The sequence below is a fragment of the Pelobates fuscus genome, chromosome 9 (assembly GCF_036172605.1).
Source record: "Pelobates fuscus isolate aPelFus1 chromosome 9, aPelFus1.pri, whole genome shotgun sequence".
Classification (NCBI taxonomy): domain Eukaryota; kingdom Metazoa; phylum Chordata; class Amphibia; order Anura; family Pelobatidae; genus Pelobates; species Pelobates fuscus.
The window spans coordinates 79,847,745-79,865,261 of record NC_086325.1 but is presented as its reverse complement, the minus strand read 5'-3'; the positions used below and the strand labels follow the sequence as shown (position 1 = coordinate 79,865,261).

Genomic DNA, 17,517 nt, shown 5'->3' with positions numbered 1-17,517 from the left:
TAAAACCATTAAACAGTTTGTTTTAATAATCTGTTGATGTAAGATACATGTCTGATTGAATTTCCTGAAGCTATGGTCCTATAACCATATATATGTTTTCATGTTTACGAGATGACTGTCTCAAATTAATAAAAAGTGATTGACAAAAAATAAAATGAAAAAATATAATATAGATACTGCAGTCACTTAATTTACGAGGATCATATATAGTTATAGCCAATGAAAAAATAGCAGGATAAGGGTCTACACCAAAACCAGCCAGTTTATACCTTAAAGAAAAATAATGGAAATTGGGAGGCTTATTTCAAAAGATCATAAGACAAGCTCTGGTATTTCAAATTCACATAAGTCAATTGTGCTGGTTATCCGTCCTCAATAATAAATAGATTCTCCAATACGGTGAAGAGTCTTGCTGCATAGGAAGACATCACAGGTTTGCTCCTCTAGGACAACCACAGAAGATGTCAAGTACATGTAAATCATGCCCATTCAACCAATTTCGCCTGGTAGGAAGGGTTTTTCTTTTTTTTTCCTCTTCGAGAAATAACTTTTTTTCCATTATTCTTGTCTTGTAAACATGTACTTATTATTTTTATATATACACACACACACACACACACGTTTAAATTGTCTTACTGAAAACCATATTTGCTGGTTAACATATTTAAGAATACTGCACATTGTAGCATCTCACTTCATCCTCTAATACCAGCAGAGCACACTAGATAATAGCACTTTCCCCTATGGAGACTTTACAATAACCCAGATTGATTGAACCAAATATGGACCTTAAAAACCTGGGTTTCCAGATGTTACACATTTCAGTTTGGTTAATAGACTTTATTTTATTTTAAGGTATGTGTTCAAATAGTGGAGTTATTTGAAAAGCTAACAGGCATTGTGATTCCAGTAAACATTTGATACAGTCAAAATGATATACAACGTTGAAAAAAAAATTTTTTTTTAAAAAAAAAAACTACATTTTGCCAGATTACAGTGAATGTAAAACATTGAATGGTAACATTTTCTTCTATGGGTTTAAAAAAAAAAAAGAAAGAAAAAGAAAAAAGATAACTTTGAAAATAAACTCACTGTGCTGTAAAATGTGATATAAAATTTTGTTGCCAACTGAGAGGCAGGGCCCAAATTACCAAATTGATCACAGATGTAACTAGACATTCTCTGCCTTAGTTGAGTGGAAATTCAGTCATGGAGAGAAAAAAATTAGGATTGCAAAGTATGCCAAGGACTCCATCCCATGACTTGCAGTAATGCATGACTGATGTCTGTGGCCATCAGGAGTTACGTAATGCAAGGGATGGGCAGTTGCATTTAGAATAGATAACCTACTCTGAACCCAACTGTCTCACACTCCTGCTTCCTTCTCCCCACACAACAGTCACCTTAACAGTATTCTATGAGAAATTCTCTTCTGACATTGACCAGGGAATGTGAGATTACAGAGGATATGCCAGCAATTTAGATTATTAAATTAAATAAAAGGGTAATAGAAGAGCACTTTAAAAAGGCTAACTCAAAGTGCCTGCATCCCTACCAGACAAATTAAGCAATTTGACCAATATGGGGGGCGGGGAGAGGTATAATAAGTATACTCCTTTTTACATGGGCAGGTGCATTCAAAAAGTATATGTGTTAATCATAGAGCACTTCAAAATGTATCGGTATCCTCAGGGGTGAGTATCTAATTTGCAGGGATTCATTTTCATGCGTTGCACTGCTGATGGAAATTTGTAACCTTATTTTTGTTATATATTATTACTAGCCAAACTGCTTACAAATATATGGCTAAAAAGTTATATATACCGTATATACTGGAGTATAAGACGAGTTTTTCAGCAAATTTTTTGTGCTGAAATACCCCAACTCATCTTATACTCGAGTCACTGTCTGTATTATGGTAATTTGCATTGCCATAATACAGACGGGGGGCTGTGGGGGCTGGCAGGAAGCTGTAACTTACCTCTCCTGCAGCTCCTGTTAGCTCCCTTCTCCTCCGCGCCGGTCCGTTCAGCACCTCTGTCAGCTCCCACTGAAAGTCTCGCGAGAGCAGAGGGGTCATAGTGCAGCTCTCGCGAGACTTACAGTGTGAGCTGACAGGGGAGCTGACCGGACCAGCGCGGAGTAGGAGGGAGCTGACAGGAGCTGCAGGAGAGGTAAGTAACAGCTCTGCCAGCCCCCAACCCCCCCCCCCCCCCCACTGAACTGCCAATGCCACTGGACCATCAGGGAAGGAGAGGCCCCCCCCCTCCCTGCCATGTATCAAGCAGGGAGGGGGGACGAAAAAAAATATTAATAACAATAAAATAAATAAAATAATAAAATAAAATAAAAAATAATAATTAAAAAAAAAATATTAATATTAAAATAATAATAAAAATGCCCACCCCCCACCAAGGCTCTGCATCACACACACACTGCAAAATATTCAATTAATATAATTTTTTTAGGATCTAATTTTATTTAGAAATTTACCAGTAGCTGCTGCATTTCCCACCCTAGTCTTATACTCGAGTCAATACGTTTTCCCGTTTTTTGGGGGTAAAATTAGGGGCCTCGGCTTATATTCGGGTCGGCTTATACTCGAGTATATACGGTATATATTGTTCTCCTCTAATTTCCATAGCATTCCATACTGTGACATTGGTACAGCAGTAAAGACTACAAATATGAAGTGCATGAGTCATTTGTGGCAAGGAGGCTGTTCACATTACAGGAGGAAATTTGAGTAACTTCTAGACGAAGCAAGTAACCTACAACTTGACATTTTGATCCCTGTTTGCAATGTTGGCAAAAAAGACTAACAATCACCCCTTCCATGACATAAATTTATAGCCCACTTTAGCAAACAAATGAGAGTTGCTGTAATGCCAAACAATTAAAAGAAAATAAATAAATAAATGATAAGAAGGTACCCAAGACAAATACTAGCAACACTGAATCTTAAAATTAAAAATATTTTTAACAAACGTAAAGCACTTGAATCGCATAAACTGGTTTCTAGCATGGCAAAGGTTTATCAAATAGAAGAATTTGGTTTATTCACTTTTTTTGTACTAAGCTTTCATTTAATTCGTGTTTATCAACATGCTCCATAAGACTTTCTGTAATCAGCCATTTCCACAGATCTGAGTTCAACTGGCTTTAGTCACCATGGAAACACACACATTTAGCCATTACACGTCTTTTCACATGTTTTGTGTGTGGGAATTTTAAAATGACTTTCAGAAACAAACCAAAAACTTGAATGTTAACTCTTTTCCATTAAGTAACATGCTAGTTTGTACTGAATAGTTCTGTTATACATTTTGTCTCCTTAAGGGCTTAATCTGCTTAGTCGGTTTGGGTCAAAGCTGCATTTGCAAAACCTATGCTTCTGGCGGCTGGTGTAACATCAGATGGCATGGGACAGGGTTTGACTAATTTGTTTGGAATTTAGGAGCCAGCTAAAAAAAAGTTAGCGCACACACACATTGACACGCTCACTTACCCACTCACACTGACAGGCTCTCTCTCACATACTGGCAGGCAGGCAGGCAGGCAGGCACGCACACACACACACACACACACACAGACACAAACTGACAGGCAGGCGCGCGCGCGCGCGCGCGCGCACGCACACACACTCAGACACCCACTTGTGAATATCAGGGCAATTTTCAACCAAGCAGTACATCTGATTAAAGAGAATGAGTTTTACAGAAGCCAATATGTATATGCCTGAAATGCATGCGCATTAGTCATAAAAACTGCTTAACAATTTAATGAGTCAAAGGAAACAGTGAAAAATAGACAGCATATGCTGTACATAGACAAACTGCACAGAGAAACACAGGGATAAACACTTAACTTGTCCATAGTTAAATAGAGGTACATCCCTCCATTTGCCAAATAGATTAATAAAATGAAGGATCTACTTTTCTTTTTCTAGTTTCAAGACTCCCTCGGGTGCTGCTCACCTCTCTGCCTCCTGCAATATCACCAAAGAAGCATAGCATCCTGCGCAATGGTCCAATGCACTACTCATCACAGAGGCGCACTGGGGACCTGCCGCGCATGCATTCACATTCCCTTAAAGGAAGCACTGTACTCCGTGCTTTCCTATGGGTTTCTATGTCACATGCACAAAAGCATGTGACCTAGTTTTACTCTGGTCATGTGATCTAGTTTTACTCTGTCAGTGCAGACGAAGTGCCTCTAGTTGCTGTTAGTATCAGTATGAAGTTGTCTGGGTAACTATAGGGTACCTTTAATTGGAAATAAAATTAATTTAAAAAAACACCATATAACTAAACAAGTCCGTTTTCAAAAAATACTTGATGTATATAATGCAAGACGGCTTCCACGAGTATAAAAAAAAAAAAAGCATACCTTTTTCCTTCTCCAAAAAGTATATCTCAACATCAGAAACACAGTAAAATTAAATTATCTTTTATGTTCCTAACAGAGTAATACCTTCAGCAGACAATGCCCCCACAGACCAGGAAGAGACAACCATCATTTCTGGAGGTTTTCATTCATGCATGCAGTCACAACAAGATTTTTCCCCAAACTGCAGAAAGGAGAGAAATGAACAGCCAAGTTGTGTATGCAGTATACACATGTTGCATGTAGAAGAAAGTGTAACATGCACCCATGCACAACACATACATTTTACCTGTATGTTTAACTTTTGTGAGCTCACAAGTAGAGTGGCAACAACTAAATCGATAATCAATTATGAAAATCGTTGTCATCAAATTTCATTATCAATCAGTTGGTCTGTGCACAGAACGGGGCACATTTACTTGCGTGACTTCGGTTTCTAAAAAATATTTTATTGCATTTGCACTTTGAAATAAGCCTAAAAACAGGTGTAATAATATTCAGGTTTTACCACTGAACTCAAAGTCGTTGGCAGCGCTACTGGGGTAAGTTTTGCTCAGCTCCTGTAATGTTGAAAAGTATGAAAACAGGACAGGAGAAGTATAAAATGCACAGGTTCATCAGGATGAGAACTTCAAACAGGATAATAAAAATATATATATAATATTATATATATATATATATCAAACACATACATTTTTAAAAGAACATTCCATGCACTGTAACCACAACAACCTGTTGTATTGGTAATGGTGGCCTGGCACCCTCCCAAGGTAGGTACTAAAATTGTTTCCTACTCCCCCCCCAAACAGCTAACGTTAGTTCAATGAGCTAAGCCCTGCTCATTGGCCAAGAGAGTCAACCGTGTGCTCTCAGTTTATGAGCACCTCACCGCATGATCTAGATCAGGGGTAGGCAACCTACGGCACTAGTGCCATGCACGGCACTCGAGGTGTCTTTGCACGGCACCCAAGGCTGCTAGAGACAAACAGGCTCTGGCCTATCAGGAGTCCCAGTAAAACTTCAGGTATCTGCTAATCCGAAAAGGTGGTGAAGGACAATCCTCAATTTATGCATTGCAGCACGTAGAGGAAGTGATCCCAGCACTTGTGAATGGGAATCCACACAATAGTAGAACAGCTCGCAGTTGCAGCTCCTGTCCTTGACATGTACCTGGCCGGCCTGGTCCCCACTGAACCCCAGGGAAGACACCCACACTGGTAGATATACACAGAAATGCAGAATAACCCTCCCCTCATACAAATAATACGGACAGCGCACACACAAACATACACATAATCCGCACAAATGCAACACCACTAACAATCCACATATATGCACACAACCCCACATGCAGCCTCTCACATGCAATACCTCAAACAGCCCCCACACACACTACCAAACACACATTGTGACATATCCATTCACACACACAATTCCACAAGCAGCCCACATACACAACTCACATTCATATGTATCATACACAATCCACAAACTACTCATGAACATATACAATATAATAGCTAATATACGCAGGGCCGTCTTTAACGCGGGGCAAACTGGGCAGCTGCACAGTGAGCCCCGCTGGCCTCAACTATTTCTAACACCTGGCTGGTAATCCGCACACTAAGGAGGCCCACTTGGTGGCCCGTGCACAAAGGGCCACCCGGTGGGCTTCTGTCAGCAGGGGCCCGGTCGCGCTGAGGCGCTTAACAGCGCGAGCGGGCCCCTTGCTTTTTGGCAGCAGGCTGGGAGGAAGTGACGGACACGCATCACTTCCACCCACAAAGAGAGGAGCGCGCGGGAAAGAAGAGTAGGCAGAGTGGAGGGGGGCTGGCCGAGAGAGCCAGACCCCAACTCCCAACACCTTCTGCCACCAGCAGGTTTTTAAAGTGTACATTTTGTGTGTGTCAGTATATCTGTGTGTGTGTGTGTGTGTGTGTATGTCTGTCAGTGTGTGTTAGTATGTCTGTGTGTGTGTGTGTGTGTGTGTGTGTGTGTCAGTATATCTGTGTGTGTATGTGTGTCAGTATGTCTGTGTGTGTGTGTGTGTGTTTATGTCAGTAAATCTGTGTCAGTAAATCTGTTTGTGTGTATCAGTATGTCTGTGTGTGTCAGTATGTCTGTGTATCTGTGTGTGTGTGTTTCAGTGTGTATATATCTCTGTGTGCGTGTATATGCGCATACTTCTCAGCATTCACACACTAACACTACACACAAATACACCCCTGCATTCAAATATTAACACTACGTACAAACACGTCTGTGTTACACACCAAAATCATATGTAAATACACCCCTGCATTCAAAAACCAACACTACACAAATACATGCTTGCAATCATGCCAACATCACACACAAACATATTCCATACAAAAACCTGTTTACATTCAAACACACAAAAACTGCTTAGTGCTTAATACAGACCTTTAAACATGGGTTAATGGTAGAGCCCCAGCTGTCAATGCATTTCTGGAGTTGCACCGTGCAACAGGGAGGCCCAATAAAATTCTTGCACCTCTCTACTTTAGGTCTGCCACTGCGTTGAGGTGGAGGACGTGATTGCACGCCTGGGGAGGGGGGACAGGGTCCAGGGGGCCCAAGAAAATGCTTTGCCCAAGGTCCAGTCAATATTAAAGACGGCCCTGCATATTACACACAAATACAACGATACAAAGCAATTACAGTAAAAATAACACAAGCAGAATACGGCAGCATACACACCTCAATTAAAAAAAATAGGACCGGCACGCTACGGGACATCACAATCTTATATTGGCACAGTGCTGCTAAAAGGTTGCCTACCCCTGATCTAGATTATCTTTGCGCAGAGATTTACTAGAAACATATCCAAAGACACAAACTCGAAACAACTGCAAACCAAATCTCCTGCATAGTCTTGATTATGTGGTACTGATTGTTCATGTACATATAAAAATGAGTGTGTGTTGCTATAAAAAAAAAAAATAATTCAAAACATAACACCTGAGTGTTCATAAACCCTGGCACAGTCAGGAGTTAATTGATTGAAAACGATAATTATAGTTAATATGAAGCAGGCATATGGACCAGGATCATAGCCGACTTAGAGATCTATGTAGTCAAATGTAGAAAAATGTGTGTTCTACTAAAAACAATATTTGTTTAATAAACGGATTCTATAGCATTTTAAAACTACTTTAAAACAATGGTGCTGTAGAAGTCAGTCTTTTGGTAAAGGAAAGCTGGAGACATTTAGGACGAAGTGGTTCATTTGAAGCTATTATCAGAACTACCTCATAAGTTCAGCGTATGTGTTCAAGTATAGCAAAGAAATGCTTTGATTCTTATTTTAAAAATATAACGTATAGTCTTCAAAAATAAGAGCTGCATCTCTGTTGTGCAAATAACAGTTATAGGATGACATGGCAATGGGTAAAATCTGTACGTAAAATGTCATATTTTCGCCGCATGAGAACAACTGTGTAATTCAGGCCAACACAGAGATACATAAAGAAGGACAACTTGTAAACACGCCCACCCAACAAAGACAGCAAATGGGAAGGGAAGAGGAGGCAGGAAATAGTAGAAAAGAGACAGACTATCCCTGAAGGCCCCAGTGGTAATGTGACGCAGTTTAATTGCCCGACCCCCCTCCTCCTCTCCTCCTCCCTCCTATGACAGCCCGGTCAGCTGCAAGCAACAAAACATGGTCAAGTGGGGGAGCATGCAGTAAACCAATCCAGTGGATGCAAAACTTGGGTAGATATGTCACACCCACACTAGATATTATATCAGTGAGATTTATGCATAAATGCAAGCAGAGCAAATTTTTATATAATGCTGTATAGCAGGCAACAATGGCTATGTAATGTAAGACTCAGTAAACATTTAAATACGGCAAAAAAATACAATAGAGAATGACTCTATTCTGAGAGATCACAAAGTGTTTTAACATAGCCAACAAAAGATTCCTAGACATATTAAAATGTCATACAAAGCCTCCAACCCCTTATCAAATGTAATCCCACTTTAAAAGGGTAATTGACAAATCCCTATAACAAAAGGGCTGATTGAGGCGGTAACCTTCTCTTACACAGTAAACACCTGGGTGTGGTTGAAGAATTAAAGGGTGGGGAGTTTAGGAGGTGTGGGACCCATTATACCACATATGGAATTTCAGAATGACAAGAGAAATGAAGGAAAAATAAATATGATAAACATATCAATGTACGAGAGCTCAATTATTGATAGCAAACATTCTGTCATTTACAACAACAAAAAATGCAACCATTATTTACAATTTCCAGTAATGTTGTTAAAACAGTCAATTTAACTATTTCACTAAAGGAACAGAGTAGAATACACAAACGTGACGGGAATTTAACACATCTTTACACAATTAGGAATATACAACTAACATGCAAAACAGTCAAGGTAATTCCTCAGTCAAAGGGTTAATATTTGCTAAACATCATCTCACAAACTCCACTAGTGCATAATCATAGTGTAAAACATTTTTGGACAACCTCCATATATACACAGAGCATGATGGCTATACAAGAATAAATATAAACATTCAAATTATATGGACATCGTAAAAAAATTTTGGTAGCTTGTTTTGTCACATTTGGCCCCTACACCCTTGACATTACTTGTAGGGTTATTCACTAAATTCCAAATTTTTGCAAATTAAATCGGAACAGCACTTTTTAAGCAAAAATAGCTGCCATTAAAACATAAAAACGGAATCTCTATAATTACTGCACGACTAATTTATTCACTAAACTATGCACTAAAAACAAGTTGTATAGATTAACTGTGAAAGTAAAAAAAAAAAAAAATCATAAAATTACCTAATTTTTCAGTTGAGATCAGAACACTCCAGGATGATAGACATTGGAATCTGACCACAAACCACAATATCAACTGTCATACACAGAGTGAATTAAAATACTCATTGCTTGCTTCTCAGACCATTTAATGTTGGATAAGTTATTCCATACTTAAAAAAAAAAAAAAGTTAAGTGTTTCCAACCTTCAAATGTTCCTTTTATCTTGTTTGTCTTTTTTCCCCCTGTCAATGTGAGGACCAAAGGAAGCACTACAAATAGTGTCCTACCAATTTTGCTAAAACAACATGTATAAATATAAATCCACACACCATTCCATCCATTGTGTACAGTTTCCCACAACTCTCAGCAAGCCGTTTGATTGGCTCTTACATATGTTACAAGATTAGATACAAAAACGTTAGCCGCTACATGCTTAGATGTATCAAAAAAACACAACGCTATAGGAGCCACCTTCATAGGCAACACAAATGTATCAAACAGTGACTTGAAAAAGAGGCTGCACTTCCAGCAGTACACAAACAAAAAGTGGGGATTACAAAATATGTCCCGCTCTTGTAACATATAGATATAGTTCAAACCAGGTTAACCCCAAATGTTTATGGTGACACTGGCGCCAAAAAAAAAAAGGTAGGGGTTAACGGGAAGTCTGGTTAGGTAGAAGAAATCAAGGGGGATCACGTTATGCAAAAAAGACCCTGACTAACCCTTTTTTCTGGGGACTTAAAATAATAAAATCTAAAATAAAATAAGTGGGGAAAAGTCCAAAGAGTGGAGCAGTCACCATGGAAACAATAGAACGTTCCTGCCGGTTGTTCCACTTTTAGAACTTTGCCCCAGAATGGTTCTAAACACATATCCCTGCCCACAGTGTGACTTGTTTCACAGACACAGAAGGTGGAGAAGGGCAAATATAAACTACATGTTGGATTCACAGGAGGAAGGTGGCTCCATGGAAAGCTGGGGATCCGATCCACCCTACATCATAATAAAATAAGAGAACCCTGAGAGGGATATTCATGGAGGGAGGGGGTACGGATACGGATCTGGGCAGCGGGAACCCAGGCTGGGTATAAGGATGATTAGGCCTTGTCCTCCTCCCCCTCTCACACTCCCCTCCTCGCTCCCCCTCCGCCCGCGCTGCTTCCCCGGCCAGGCCCGGCCACCATCTTGACTCAGACTCCCTCTCAGGACACAGAGGGAGAAACCCGGGGACAGCACGACCCCCCTCCCACCCCTGCCTGGCTCCTGACCCCCGAGACAGGCCGCACCGAGCCAGAAACTTCCCCCCGGCCAGCGTGTCCGCCATTTTACAACTTACCTCGGCTCCCTCACAGCGCGCCTCCCTGGGGGGAAGGCCTCGTCCCACAGCCCCGGCTGCTAATCCCACAGTCCCGGCGAACTCCCCGGGCGAACACCCTCCTCGGGAAGAGGGGAGACCGCGAGGCCTAGTCACTCCTCCGAGCCAATATGGCAAATAATAGGCAGCTTGGCGGCGGCTCAGGCTCGGCTTGAGTTGTTTGCTCTACGGCGACTCCGATACGAATGAGGCGCGCAGGCGCCACCTGGCGGTCACAAGGATCTGGCCGGCTCTCGCTGGGGCACAGCGACATCTAGCGAGCGACGGCGAGACTGCCACCCCGCGCTTTAACTCTTCCCGTGACCAGAGAGTGGTGTGTGTTAACTGCAGGGCCAGCAACACGGTGACTTGTTGGCAGCCAAGGGTTATACGATTTGTTATTCAAACAAGACATGTTTAGAGAAGAACTGGATACACTGAAAGAGCAACATGTTCCTCTTACAAAAATAATAATAATAAAAATGGAGCGACAATGTATCAGATATGTGTCACAGATATTACTTTATAGCCATTATTCAGGGAAAATATATATCATATTTACTAAACTATTTCATACAAATTACTTTTTGAACAAGTATGTTTCACATGTTGTTAGGCATTTTATTTCTACCAGCACTGTGTGCACATTTGAAGTTTTCAATAATTATAGAAATGGTGAATTTTGCAACAGCAGCATTTTAAGTCAACTTTGGTCAATGTCTTTATTTTAAACCATTATTATGTAGTTATTTCTGGGCACATTGGTTTTACTAGCTGATGGGCAGCACATGAAAAAGTTAGGCTCTATGAGGCGTAGATGTCTTTATTCTTCAGTAAAGGAATTAATTTATTGATACAGGGGGATGCTTGGTGTCACATATTACATGCAACAGGGATAGCACTTTTCACATCCAACTCATACATAAATAGTTTCCCATGTCCAGTAATAAATAAATACATTTAGGAAAAAAAAGATCCCACAGGCAGATATATATATATATATATATATATATATATATATATATATATATATATTGTTTTTATTTATTTGTATCGTATTTAAAAAAAAAAAAAACAGTGCTTTGGCCGAATTACGTCTTGTTTTTATGGAAATTGAAATAATACTAATAGGGTCTAAATAAAGAGCATGGAATCAAAATAGGCCATAATAGGTGTATTTCCTTGGAGTCATACATCTTGGCAACCTGTGGAGTGTTATGCATATTTTATTGCAAAGTGTGTGACTGAAACCTTTTTGTGCTTTTTGTGTTGGTTTCTCTCACTTCTGCCTACATGAGCTACAAAAAAAATAAAAGAATAAATGGGGGGAGAGAAAAGCACAATTAACAGCTCAGCTGGGTGTTTGGTGTTGGTGGGGACGATTCTATTACTATTCACACGAAAAGAACAATGGATTGCCTCTCAGCAGACCACAGTGTTTGCCATTTAATGCAAATATGGCCAACAGGACTCTATTATGCTGATGGCCATAGGGTAGTCAGAGCCTTCCTGTATTAAAGGGGTTAAGAGGAAGCAGCCCAGTGAGGTGGAGAAGATGGAGAGGCAGTGTCTTCTTCGCGCATGCGCAATGCACCTTCTTCTCTCACTAGGAGGCTAACAAGGAAGGGGGGGGGGGTCAGTTTCAGGCGGGTAAATCTTAAAAAAAATAAATCAAAGAAATACATTAAACACATTTATGGTTGTAATAAAAAAAAAATGATTAAATTGTATTTTGTATTTCACTTATGAATGCAAAGACCAGGAAGCAAGCCAGAGTGTGTCCTTTTGCCAGTGAAGCTGCCAGACTAATGGCGTATGTTTTTATCCAGCAGCCACTATGGCGGCGGCTCCTGTTGCCTACGTGCAACTATGGAGAGGGAGAGGGAGGGACTGTAAACAGAATGGAGGGAGGAGCAGAGAGCTCTGTATCCAAGGCGTGATATTTCTAGCTAGGAAGCAAAAAAAATAAAAAAAATATCACTTTGTGAAGTTTAAGTACTGCTAGTCAGTGAACTTAAAAGGAACAATCTTGGTGATGGTTTCTGGTTTTTATTCCTCTTTGTTTTGTAAAAAGAAGAGGAGAAGGAGACACAGAGTGAGATCCTATAATTAAAGTTGGTTAGTCATTTAGCTGGTACTCACATAACCCTAATGATTGGTATAATGGAGGATCTTATTTAACATAGATACACTCAATGAAATAATATAAACACACAGGTTTATTCATCAAAATGAGAATTTAAAAAGAAAATCAAATTTAAAAGGACACTGTAGGACATTTTACAACTTAATCTTATTGATGCAGACACTGGTTTGCAATTTGTCATGTGTGTTTTTTCCTAACTCACTACCATGTAGTATAAGTTGCTTGTGCATTTTCAACAGAGTGCATAACTTTGCATTTGTCTACATTATATTTCATCTGACATTTGAGCGCTCAGTCCCCAAATCTATCAAAATCTCAAAGTAATATTGTGCTCATGTTCTATATTACCTTACCTAATTTTGTGTCATTTGCAAAGGCTGACAAGTGACTTTCAAAGTGGTTTCAGAACGTACCCCTAAGGGACAGCACTTACCACTTTTGTCTAGCACGAAAATGTACAATTAATGACAACTCTCTTTACTGTATCTTTAAAGATACACTATAGTCAAGAAGACAACTTTTGCCTAAAGGGACACTTTAGGCACCCAGACAACTTCAGCTCATTAAATGTCACGTATTCATCCGCATATAAAAATGTGATTCATGGCATTTACTGTTCTGACAGGAAAAGTTGTGCCGAGCAACATTACTGTCCTGACAGGAAAAGTTGTGCCGAGCAGCAATCAATCCACAGGAGGGTTTGTGCTGAGCAGCAATCATGCAAATAGGAACCTGGTAACTGCCTTTGGGGTCAAAGGCTGGTTACAACCAATCAGATCCACAGGCGGGGTATTTAGGTCCAGTTCTCCTCTTGCTCAGTGCCCTGTTGTGGTTTCCCTTGTGGTTATTCTGGTTATTCTGGTTATTCTGGTTATTCTGGTTATTCTGGTTATTCTGGTTATTCTGGTTATTCTGGTTATTCTGGTTATTCTGGTTATTCTGGTTATTCTGGTTATTCTGGTTATTCTGGTTATTCTGGTTATTCTGGTTAGACTTTGACTTCCCTGTTTTCTGGCATCCCTGACCCCTGGCTTTTCCTTATCGTTGTCTCTTTCTGTGTCCCTTGAGCTTGGCTATTCCTGACTATTCTTTGGTACGTTAGTCCGGCCATTCTAAGGTCCGGTATACGTTACCTATCAGTCCTCTGTGTTACACAATTCTATGTGCTGGATCATACTGTAATCCTGACATTGAAGTAGTCTGGGTGCACTGTCCCAGGTCCCTTAACACTGAGAAGGTAATTATTGCAGTTTTTAAGAAACTGCAATAGTTACCTGCTAGGGTTAACTGCTCATCTAGTGGCTCCACTAGAGGATCTTTAACCCCTTTTGCACCACAGAGGTAGCCTTGACAGAGGGGGAAGTAATAGTGCCAGGAAAATTCGTTTTTATTCCTGGAACTATAATTTCCCTTTAATAGAGCTGTTTTTGTGTATAAAACATGTTTCTAAAGTCTCACTGCTCAATTCTCTGCCATTTAGGAGTTAAATCACTTTTGTTTCTGTTTATGAAGCCCTAGCTCCTTGCTGTAACTAACATCCTGCATGAAAACAAAATGGTTTAGTTTTCAATCAGATGCTACTTACTTTAAAAGGTTTGTATGTTCTGCACTGTAAATTGAACTTTATTTACACACTGAAGGCTCCTTTAGGGTCTAGAAGGCTAAACACAGCGCAGGAGATAAGAAATTCTAAATTAAACAGAACTTACAATAAAGGATGTTTAAACATTAGATGACTCTTTACAGGAAGTGTTTAGGCTGTGTAAGTAACATACAGGGAGGTGTGACTAGGTTTTTATAAACAAAGTGTTTTAACTCCTAAATGACAGGGAATTGAGTAGTAAGACTGCTTCATTAAACTATTGTTGTTTTGGTGACTATAGTATCCGTTTAAGCCAATGCTATGCCTAAGATTAAGAATTCTGATCTAGGCCAACTTCTTTTACTTTGAACATTAGCCTGTTGTGTGGAACCATAGCATACACACAATCAAAGTAGATCATATCCACTGCAACACACTGATCTATACTTCTACTTACTTATTATCAGAATACAATTAAGTTAGTTTGACATGATCTATGTTTCATAAAACCATGCTGATTTCTGCTTATGATGTTTAGTGCATGTTCAGTTCAGGGACATCACTGTCATCCTGTGTCCCCTTGTTTATTCACCACTTACAGCTCAGCCACAAATTATGTGTATGTGTATCCAACATTTCATTTAACTCCATAAGGACCACAGACGTACTGTAAGCAAATATATTACTTACCCGATCGTCGCCGTTCCCCCGCTGGCGATCAGTGTTGCTCCCGGTCTGGGGGGACTGCCTGATAACCCAGACAGTCCTCTCTTGGCAAATTAGGCCCCCGCGGGCCATGTGATGGCTCTGAAAGGCATCCATAGTGCTGCCTGCAGGGGAGTGCCTAAACTGACACGCAGTCTCCCTGCTTCTGTTAACCCCTTAAGACCGGAGGGCGTACAATTACGTCCTTTTTTTAAGCGGCTCTAAACGCCGCCGGGCGTAATTGTACGCCCTCCAGTTTTTTTTTTACTTACCCGGTTGGGGGGACTCCCAGGGAGCCCCCCGTGGCACCTCCGTCCTCTTCAGCCCCCCCGGGCCATGTGAGAGTGAGTTCCTTGCGAGGACCTCACAATCACATGGCCAGGATAGCTGGCTGGTGCGTTGTCAGCAGGGGGACTGCCTGTAATGACAGGTAGTCCCCCTGCTGGCTAAAATCAAATAAAAAAAATGTTAAAATAATATATATATATATATATATATATATATATATATATACACACACACACACTGTATAGGTGTATTTTAATATATATATATATATATCTCAAATTACACGTATACTGATTAAATATATATATATCATATATAAGCATGTTTAGGTGAGTGCAACCATCCCCCCCATGTTTCCTATATATATATTTGGGAGTCTAGCCAACTCCTTGGTTTTGCACCCCTCCCTGCTACAGGTGCCTCATCTCAGGTCCGTATTTAGCCTTGTACTGCAGAGAGCCTCAGATGGAATTTTTCCCCAAGTAAGTGGTTAATCTCATAAGAGCAGACATTAGACTGTGAGAGTAGGACCTGCCAAAGATGGGGTACATTGATGTTGTGGCAGGCTTATGCAATGTATGATCATATAATGTAACTAAATCCCCATTTTTTTTGCCTAGATTAGGTGTTTTTAAAAAAAACTTTTACAAATTAATAAAATCTGTCAACATTGATGTTGCTGTTTAGTAGAGTGCGCTGGATCTTGTGTATTGTTTATTGTATAATATGGCCCCCAGCAGCACCCCATTTAAGCATGTTTAGGTGAGTGCAACCATCCCCCCATGTTTCATATATATATATATATATATATATATATATATATATATATATCTCTATCTCAAATTACACGTATACTGATTAAATATATATATATATATATATATATTATAAAAAAATGTAAATACATAAAAAAATAAAATTAAAAAAATAAATACATTATTAAAAAATATATAGATGTGTTTTATTTCGTTCTAACTGTATTGTGATATTAAAATATATATATATAATATATATATTTATATCAAAATACACGTAGAACAAAATAATATAGATCTATATACATAAATATATACGTATGTCACTATATATAAATAAAAATATTTTAAAAAATTATATATATATATATATATATATATACATATATTAATTCTACACATATATTTATGTTATATTTTTACATAATTAGGTATCCTAATTAATTACAATTAGCGGGACCTGCCTGACAACCCATGCCGAAAGTATAGGGAATTTAATTTGCTAGCACTATATTTAACCCTGTAACTTTCCAAGACACCATAAAACCTGTACATGGGGGGTACTGTTTTACTCGGGAGACATCGCTGAACACAAATATTAGTGTTTCAACAGTAAAATGTATTACAACGATGATATCGCCAGTAAAAGTGATGTTTTTTGCATTTTTCACGCACAAACAGCACTTACACGGACAATATTATTGCTGCAATACTTTTTACTGTTTTGAAACACTAATATTTGTGTTCAGCGAAGTCTCCTGAGTATAACAGTACCCCTCATGTACAGGTTTTATGGTGTTTTCAATAGTTACAGCGTCAAATATAAGGCTTGTGTTTCATTTTTTTCACATTAAAATTCGCCAGATTGCTTACGTTGCCTTTGTGACCCTATGGTAGCCCAAGAATGAAAATTACCCCTATGATGGCATACCATTTGCAATAGTAGACAACCCAAGGTATTGTACATGGGTTATGTCCAGTCTTTTTTAGTAGCCACTTAGTCACAAACACTGGCCAAAATTGGCGTTTTTTGCATTTTTCACACACAAACAAATACTAACGCTAACTTTGGCCAGTGTTTGTGACCAAATGGCTGCTACAAAAAAGACTGGACATACCCCATTTGCAATACCTTGGGTTGTCTACTATTTCAAATGGTATGCCATTATGGGTGTAAATGTATTTCCTGGACTACTATACAGTCTCAAAGGCAACGTAACCAATCTGGCGAATTTCAATTTCAAATGTAACACGCTATATTTGACCCTGTAACTTCCCAAAACACCATAAAACCTGTACATAGGTACTGTTTTACACGTGAGACTTTGCTGAATAAAAAATATGTGTATTTTATTGCAGTAAAAGCAAACAGTAATATGACATTGACAGTTAAAATGTCATGTAGAACTAAAAAAATAACATTTCTTATTTACTCCCATTATTTTCATATTAAATTATGTTTCATAGCTAAATATTTGATATTAAAT

The 17,517-nt window shown here is 39.3% G+C and overlaps 1 protein-coding gene across 2 annotated transcripts in view; it reads right to left on the bottom strand.

The window, feature by feature from the left end:
• STAG2 (STAG2 cohesin complex component) overlaps nucleotides 1-10,769 on the bottom strand; it is an 80,800-nt gene extending 70,031 nt beyond the window's left edge. The window contains exon 1 of one of the 2 annotated variants that reach the window (XM_063432108.1): nucleotides 10,537-10,769. The gene's annotated coding sequence lies outside the window, so the exon portion shown is untranslated. Of the gene's footprint in view, nucleotides 1-9,218; nucleotides 9,263-10,536 lie in introns of those variants that run through there. The other variant, XM_063432109.1, reaches the window with a different exon arrangement.
• Nucleotides 10,770-17,517: the final 6,748 nt, after the last annotated feature.